The sequence below is a fragment of the Humulus lupulus genome, chromosome 3 (genome assembly GCF_963169125.1).
Source record: "Humulus lupulus chromosome 3, drHumLupu1.1, whole genome shotgun sequence".
Lineage (NCBI taxonomy): Eukaryota > Viridiplantae > Streptophyta > Magnoliopsida > Rosales > Cannabaceae > Humulus > Humulus lupulus.
In genome coordinates this window covers 99,641,220-99,650,613 of record NC_084795.1, presented here as the reverse complement: position 1 = coordinate 99,650,613, position 9,394 = coordinate 99,641,220, and the positions used below count along the sequence as shown (strand labels likewise).

Below are 9,394 nucleotides of genomic sequence, written 5' to 3'. Positions count from 1 at the left end.
ATCTCTTGGGGTGGCGAATATAGCTAGTGGCAGTCGACATGGTAGTCGTTTTGGCTGGCAGAGCTGGGACGAGAGAGAGAGAGAGAGAGAGAGAGAGAGAGAGAGAGAGAGAGAGAGAGAGAGAGAGACGGTTGGAAGAAAAGAGAGGAGAAAGAAGGGGCTAGTACAATTTTAGGGTTTTCTAATTTTTGTATTATCTTTTCTGTTTTTAATTTAGTTATTAATAAATCTGTAATTTATTTATTTATTATCACTTTTTTAGGGCCCACTTTGAGTGCCCTCAATACTCTTTTAGGACTCTCAAAGTGTGCCCTTAAAAATCTCCACTAACTCAAATTTCCTCATAGTCTTTTAGGACTCACGTCAGCAATTAGAGCTTTGATAAAGTAGTTTTTACAGTATTTTAGAGGGTTATTTTTAGCTTATTTAGTTATGTTTGTGCAGTATGACACTTTTGTTACCTTTGTTTGAGAATATTTTAGATTATGGACGAATTGATGAAAAGACCGTCTTTGGCCCCGGAAAGAAGTAAATTGGCAAAAATTAGACATTAGAGCCGCTACGCTTTAACTAAATAGAGAGTTGATGGTTTTGGGAAAATCAAAGCCACGGCGGAACCTTTTGGAGCCGCGACGCTATTAATTGAGGAATTTGAGCAGCATCACATGAATATTAGAGCTGTGATGCTTGTTGAGTCAGAGACAAGGTGGAATTCAGTTTTTGGACACAGGTCGCGACGCTTCATTATAGGGTCGCGGTGCCTGAGTGGTCAACGTGCAGATTAGGGCATTTTAAGCAGGGGCCAAAGTGGAATTTCATGTTAAAAGCGCAAACTACTATTTAAGGAGGAGACTCATGGAACACTCTGTGGAGGAAAAACTCGGAGATCAACTAGTTCTATCATTCTTTTTCTTTTTCTTCTTCTTTTACTTTCTCATGTAGTGATGTTAATATTTAGTTTGATGGACTTAATTATATTTACCATAAAATAATTTTCTTATTTAGGGTGTTAATGGATTCTCTTGAAACCTTATGATTATCTAATGCAGTTTTTATGAATTTCCTATCAATATTGTGAATTATTTGACTTTTGTTTAATACTTGTGAATGCTTGATCACCATTTACATGATTTATATGACTTTAACCTGATATTTGAGAAGTGAAGGATAAATATTCTATAGTCAAATAATCATAGATTTATATTGGACAAGAGTACCTATATCATTTGTGTAGCTTAGGGATTACGTGTTTAATGCCTACAATATGTTAGTTTACCACAAGGATGTAGGAGATTACTTATTGTAGATAATTATAAGTCCTAGTAAGAATATAATTTATAATTTTAATTTGCTATCACAATAGAGATAGGAATTCTTAAATTCACATTAGAGAAGCATAGGTGGATTAGTTGATGAAGTTAATAACCCTAATTCTTAATCCATTTAATTAATATTTAGTATTGAGTAATCTATTGCTCTATTTTATTGTTTTAGTGTTTTAGTTTTATAAATTCAGAATTTATTAATTGTCAATCAATTAGAATCAAAGATTAAGTTTTGGTAATTAGTAACAATCCTCGTGGGAATGATATTTTACTTACTATTTTATTACTTGTTATGATTGCGCATACTTGCCTACATAATTTTCACACCAAGTATTTGGCGTCGTTGTCGGGGACTGTATTATTAATATCAATATAGTTCATTTTTATTCTAAATTAGTTTTTAGTTTAGTACTCATTTAATTTGTGGTTGTATTGCGTCTTCAGGAATTATTGGAAAATGCGACAAAGTAGACAAAATGAACTAATACTTATAGATCTTGAAATTGAAAGAACTTGCAGACACAACCGAAAGTTAAAGAGAAGGCTGGATTTTGCCATGGCTGAGAATCAAGGAAATGTAGCAAACAATGCTGCTAATGATAATAATATTCCAAATAATGCAGTGGTCCCAATGGAACGAGGACCAAGTACGCTTAGAGTCTATGTACTTCCTACTATCACATGAGTGCATTCATGCATCAGACACCCCACTATTGCTGCAAATAATTTTGAGATCAAGCCAGTAATATTACAAATGGTGCATTCTACTATTCAATTTGGGGGGTTGCCTACGGAAGATCCTAATTTGCACATAGCTAATTTCCTAGAGCTATGAGCAACATTTAAGATGAATGGGCTGAGTGACGATGCATTTAGACTTAGATTATTCCCATTTTCTCGATGAGACCGAGCAAAGAGATGGCTAATTTCGCTCCAAGCTAATTCTATCACAACATGGGAGGAGTTAGCCTAGAAGTTCTTAGCAAAGTTTTTCCCTCTAGCAAAAGCTGCAAAGTTGAGAGGGGAAATTAATAATTTCTACCAGACGGAAGGGGAATCGTTGTATGATGCATGTGAAAGATTTAAAGAGTTGTTAAGGAAGTTCCCACATCATGGTATAGAGAAATGTATGCTAGTCCATAACTGTTATAATGGGTTGAATGGTACTACTCGTACCAGAATAGATGCTGCAGCAGGAGGTGCGTTCATGAGCAAAAGTTCTAATGAAGCTTATGAATTGTTAGAGGAGATAGCGATGAATAACTACCAGTGGCCAACTGAGAGGGGACAAACAAAGAAGGTGGCTGGTATGATTAAATTTGGAAGCTATTTCCATGCTTACAACTCAAGTGGCAACCTTAACAAAACAGTTACAACAGAGCAACCTGTCAGCCCAAGCCATGCAAGTACAGAGTTTATGTGAGACATGTGGGAGTGCTCATCCATTAAATTAGTGTCCTGCCATGGATATGAATAATATACCTATGGAACAAGTCTAGGCTATAGGAAATTATTAAAGGCCAACCAACAACTCCTTTTCGATGTCATATTACCAAGGGTGGAGGAATCACCCTAACTTCTCATGGACGAATAACCAAGCCGCACAACAGCATTTCCCTCAAAATCAGCAACAATTTCCACCTCCACAGCCACAACCACAACAACCAATGCCCATGAAACAACCTGAAGCACAGTCCGATGTACTGAACCAATTCATGACCAAAAAAGGGCATCTATAAGGAGTTTGGAGGCTCAAATAGGGCAATTGGATACTTTGATGACAAATAGAGCTCAAGAAAATTTTCCTAGCACTACTGAGGTGAATTCTAAAGAGCGGTGCAATGTAATATCTTTGAGGAGTGGCAAGGAGTTAAAAAATCCAAAAGTTGTGTATTAGGAGAAGGAAATGAGTGGGTCAAATGTTACTAAGAACCTAGAGAAGCAGCCATAAATAAGCATAGATCACCATATAAAGATCTTATATCCTCAGAGGCTTCAAAAGAATAAGCTTGACAAGCAGTTTTCTAAATTTTTGGATATCTTTCGAAAGCTACACATAAATATCTCGTTTGCTAAGGCACTTGAACAAATGTCAAGTTATGTGAAGTTTATGAAAGTAATATTGTCAAAGAAAAGGAAACTAGGGGATTATGAGACAGTGGCACTTACTGAGGAGTGCAGTGCGATACTTCAAAAGAAGCTACCTCCCAAGCTTAAAGATCCTGATAGTTTCAATATCCCATGCTCTATAGGGGGCTCACTGGTGACGAAGGCTTTATGTGATTTAGGAGCCAGTGTAAATCTAATGCCTTTATCAATCTTTTGCAAATTGAAATTGGGAGAAGGTAGGCCTACTACAATGTCTTTACAAATTTCAGTTCATTCAGTTAAACATTCTCGTGGAATGATTGAGGAAGTATTGGTGAAAGTTGACAAATTCATCTTTCATGGGGACTTTATTATTCTTGATATGGAGGAAGATGAAAATATTCCAATAATTATTGGAAGGCCATTCTTAGCCACTGGTAGGGCATTAATCGAGGTACAAAAGGGTGAGTTGAAGTTGCGAGTGCAAAAAGAGGAAGTACATTTAATGTTTTTGCAGCAACAGAAATTCCAACTTGTTGTAGAGTTGACGTGGAAAAAAGATGAGAGAACAAGTTGGAAGTCTCTAAGAAAAGATCCAAGGTTAAAAGAGGTATGTGAAAAGTGCGTCTTCATTTAAAAAGGTTCTTTAATGAGAAGATTCAAATATTACATGAGCGAGATAAAGTTCCACCAATTTACAATAATAAGAAACAAGCGTCCACTCATGACACTATGGCTCTCAAGGATATGAGGGGTGGACTTGATCTAAGTTGAAATTGAAGAGGAATTCAGTGTCCGGCTAAATGACGTTAATGACAACGCTATTTACGAGGCATCCCAAGTTCTTTTTAGTATTTTGTTCTTTTATTTTAATTGGACAATTATTTTTATGTTTAGTGTTAATTTTTTTTTATGTTGTTTTAATTTTTCTTTAGAATTTTGGAGTTTTAGACTTTATATTGTAAATATGAATTGTGGAAATCGTGAAAACTTGAAAAACATAAAACATACTTAGGTGCCGATTTTGAGCCGTGGTGCCTCCCTATTAGAGTCGCGGCCATTGAGAAGTCAGAGGCCCATGGATTTTTGGAGAGAAGAAGAAAAAAAAGGGACTACCATACTGATGTGGTGCGTGATTTAATACGCCCTCTCTATTATTCTTTTCATAACACATTGGGGCAATGTGTTATCTAAGTTTAGGGGAGGGTTACTTGGTTTTGTTTTAGATTTAGTTGTTATAAGTTGTTTATAGTTATGAATCAAGTTGTTTTGAAGTCAATGATACTTATAACCATGTGATGTGAGTGAGTTTTTAAAACTATGTGAATCTGTGTGCTTGGTGAAATTAATTTAGTGATTAGCTTTGATCTAAGTTTTAATTGTCATGAAAGCCGTAATTAATAATTTTTTTTTTACAATCTTTAATATATGCATGTTAAGTGGTTTTGTGGATCAAAAATTTGAAAATATTCTAGAACTTGCATAGTTTGTTGATTGAACTGAAATTGGAATGATGCATGCTTAGGAAGATGATTTAAGCAATTCTTTGGAACCAAACTTAATATATTAAATCTTAGTTACCCAAAATTTGAGCTTAATGTGAATCTTTTTGTTGTTTGCCACTTATTTTAAGTCTAATTGAAACTTTGTTATTTAATTTTCTCTTTGATGTAAACCATGAGCATATGACACGTGATTGGGGGATGGTTTGTAATGAAGTTTATATTTAGAAACTTATGTCGTTAATAGAAGGAAAATTGAGAGGGAAGAAAAAAATATATTGAAAATTAATTACACACTAAATTGAAAATATATAAAGAAATAAGTTTTGGGGAGTGTAGTATCATTAGAAAAAAAAAGATATTTTTTTCAGCAGTATGAATTCTCACAAAGTATGAAATTTTAGGAAATTTGGGGATCGTTTGTGAGCTTCAAGTTGAGAAAGATTGGTTTGTTTGAGTTGTATGCTTATGGTATAGTTGAGCTTAAATGACTTTTTATTTGCCTACCTGAGCTTAAGCCTTTCGTTATAAGCTTAAAGTCATTTTGATTCTTGAGCATGTTTTATCATATTAGGGGATATTGATGAATTTTGCAAGCATATAAAATACTTGGTTTTGATGGAATGATTTGGAAGATTTGAAATGTATATGGTATTGTGAATGTGTATTATTTATTGGTTAAGGCTGATTGGTGTAGCAAAATTCATTGTTGATTATTGAATTAATTTTACTGAAATTCTGGATGAAACATAGTGGAAAATTCTGAGCTTGTATTGCATGGTTTTCATGAGGTGGAGGCTTTAGGTTATAATTTGATTCATGTTTGTGATTAAATTGTCTTAGAAAGTGTCAATAGTTTTACTCGAGGACAAGTAAAAGTTAAGTTTGGGAGAATTTGATAGAGCAGTTTTTATAGTATTTTAGAGGGTTATTTTTGAGCTTATTTAGTTATGTTTGTGTAGTATGACGCTTTTGTTGCCTTTGTTTGAGAATATTTAAGGATTTATGGAAGAATTGATGAAAAGACCGTGTTTGGCCCAGAAAAGAAGTAAATTGGCAAAAATCGGACATTAGAGCCGCGACGCTAAGTATTTGAGCTGCGACGCTTCAGCGAAACAGAGAATTGATGGTTCTGGGAAAACAAGGGCCGCGATGCTATTAATTGAGGAATTTGAGCCACGACGCAGGAATAATAGAGCTGCAACGCTTGTTGAGTCAGAGATAAGGCAGACTTCAATTTTTGGACATGGGCCACGACGCTTAATTATAGGGTCGCAACGCTTGAGCAGTCAATGTGTAGATTAAGGCATTTTTATGCAGGGGAAAAGGTAGAATTTCATATTAAAAGCACAAACTACTATTTAAGCAACATTATGACGATTTCTTAAGGGGACCCTAAGGAGGAGACTCAAGAAACACTCCGTGGAGGCAAAAGCTTGGAGATCAACTAGTTCTATCATTCTTTTTATTCTTCTTCTTTTAATTTCTCGTGTAGTGATGTTTATATGTAGTTTGATGGCTTTAATTATGTTTAGCATGAACTAATTTTCATATTTAGGGTTGTTATACCCAAAAATTGGAGAATGCATCCTAGGAGGCTAAGGAGAATGCATCTAGGAGAGTGCCTCCTAGGAGAGCTAAGGGGAGTGGTCCTAGGAGACTCCAAGGAGGATGTGGTCCTAGGAGACCCCAAGAAGGTGGTCCTAGGAGACCCCAAGGAGGAGGTGGTCCTAGGAGACCCCAAGGAGGATGTGGTCCTAGGAGACCCCAAGGGTGTGTAGGAGGTAAGCCTCCCAAGGTTTTCTAAGTGTTGGCTCGAACGTGTCCAAGGTAAGTAGCTAAGGAGGAAGAGTCTCATGCAAGAGGAAGGAGACTTAGATTTTGATAAGGAGAACCTATACAATGTTCGATCGGACATGTTTGGGAGATGCTAAAGGAGGTTGCCTCAATGTTGTCCAAGGTGAGGTGCTAAGGAGGTTGCCTCGGACCACCTTGGTCCGAGGAGAAGCCAAGGAGATTGGTTCAAGGAGGAACATGCATGCTAGAGGAGAGTGCCGTGTTAGAGGAGAGAAGTGCATGTCCTACCACCATGCACGTTCAACCCACCAAAAACATGTCCTACCACCATGCATATATCCTACCACCATGCATGTTCAACCAGCACTTGCATGGGTAGTGAGTAGGAGGTGGACCAACTAGCTAGAGGAGACTAAGTCAGACATAACTTCAACAACATGCGCGGGAATCTCTCATTCTTCCCACAAATGGGGAGTTTGTTACATTTCGAATTTTGAATGTTTATTTGTAATATAAATGTAATAAATATAATAAAATATCCCTATTATAAGGGGATATCAGTTGAGGATCCCATGCCTATAAATAGAGAGCTTATGGGATGAGAGAGAGGCTTCTTCTGCTTCTTCTTTCTAGAGAGAGAAAATTGGGTCTGTCTATTCTAGAGAGAGAAAGTGCTGAAATTAGAGAGAATTCTTGTATTTTCACAATCTATACTGAAGAAACTCAGTTGGCTCAGTCCATCTGATCTTGAGTACAGATCTATAAATTACAACTCTAAGTGGATTAGGCTATTACCGACAATCGGGGCTGAACCACTATAAAAATCTCTTGTGTGTTCTTTATTTTCTTTATTATACCGTCTGTGTCGTTTACATTCTCTTGAAGGCTTGTCGTAATTGACGTTCTCACGTCGTTGGCTAAAAACGCAGTCAACAAGGGTGTTAATAGATTCTCTTGAAACCTTATGATTATCTAATGCTGTTGATGCGGTTTTTCGCAAACAGTGAATTGCATGAATAACTAGGATGGATTACTAATTAATGGTAAACCGTAATAAGAAAATGATAATACTTAAGGATGCTGGCAATGAATTATCAAGAGAAGAAAAGTGATCACTCATTTTTACGTGGTTCGGAGGTTAAAATCCCCCTATTCCACGAGTCAATATTAATACTGTTTCTCTTTTCTTGCTATTTTTACAGAGTATTTGCCTTACAAGAAGAATCCTACCCTTTGCACTACCCAGGGTCTTGGTATTTATAGGAGAATGATCTCTGAGTAGGCATTGGGGTCATCCCGTGATCTCTTTATCCCTCATGTCATCTCTGTGACACTGATGATTAATATCTAAACCTTACACTGAAGTGTGGTCTAATCAGTAGGTAAAAATGGATAATGGGCCTCATGGCCTAAATCAGGTGTGGGATGTCTAATCACGCACGTTTATATTGTGTATCTGGGAATTCAGGAATAAAATAGACACATGATGTATGTTATACGCACCTTTATATTGCATGGTTGACTTTATAAAGATCCTGGGATATGTCAGGCCTCTGATGTTCCACGAGCTTAATGTAGTGCTAGCTCGTGTCTTTTGATGCCATGTTGACAATGGTTCCAAGTGATAAACAGCTAAACGATCCGCCAGCTCGAGCTATTTGTTTAGGGGATCGTACCAAATTTCTTCGGATGAACGGTGAACACAAGCCACCTCGATTATGGATATTTATTAGTTTGCTTCTCCTGAGCTGCCTCAATAAGGTACATGCTCATACTCAGGGCGTACATTTTCCCCCCATGCCCTTGCCCGTGATCTATGACGTCACTTTCGTCTTTCACGGTGGAGGCTTTTAAACTTCCTTTTCGATTATCCAAACCTTGTGCGTTACTTGAGTATCGGACACGTGGAACACCGTGATTGGCGTCTGTTCAGATTTCGAGGATTGTATTAAATGGCCTGGCCACCTTTTTGCCGCCGTTTCATCTTTCGAGTTATGACCCTCGTATCTCGCATTAATTTAATCGGACGGTCCTCGTTTCCTCATGCCTCTTACGTATAAATAAGGCTGGCAGTTTTCAGTACTTATCACCCTTCATTCAAAAATTTCCTTTATTTTCTCTCTTTCAAATTTTAAAAAGCTCTTCTTCTTCTGCTTATAATCTCAGAAATCCCCATATTCTTGTCACAAGAACCTTTCAGAAGTCCAGCCTTAAGGAATCTTCCAGGACTCCTACTTCTACGTTGTCAGCAACCTTCGTTTGGAAAATACATTGTAAGTTTCCTACTAGTTGTATGTTCTGATTTCCCTTTTTTTTTTGTTATGCAAACCTACATCTCATAGTGGTAAATAGTAGGTTATTTCTGACTGGCTTTTGGAGCATAAGTTCCGACTCTAGGCATATTGAGTAGACCCAAAACATGTCTAGGATTGTGATGTTCACAACTAGGTAATTTATGGGTAATATTTCTTGGTAATTTTAGGAAATACCCATTCAGGATATGGAAGATGAGAGGTTTTTAGGGTGTAAAACTTGGTAGCTTAAGGGTCACGCTTCCTAGGTGGTTTTTCTCTCAAAACCTCTCCCGTAAGGCAAGTAATAACCTGACCCTCCTGACACAAGGATCCCTGAATATCAGGGATCTGTTGGAAAGTTGGGCGCGTGGCCATGACAGCGCGTGGC

The 9,394-nt window shown here is 37.1% G+C and overlaps 1 non-coding gene across 1 annotated transcript; it reads right to left on the bottom strand.

The window, feature by feature from the left end:
- Window positions 1-2,337: 2,337 nt before the first annotated feature.
- On the bottom strand, window positions 2,338-2,444 carry LOC133828290 (small nucleolar RNA R71). The gene has a single exon (XR_009890918.1). It is a non-coding gene; the product is annotated as a small nucleolar RNA R71 (small nucleolar RNA).
- Window positions 2,445-9,394: the final 6,950 nt, after the last annotated feature.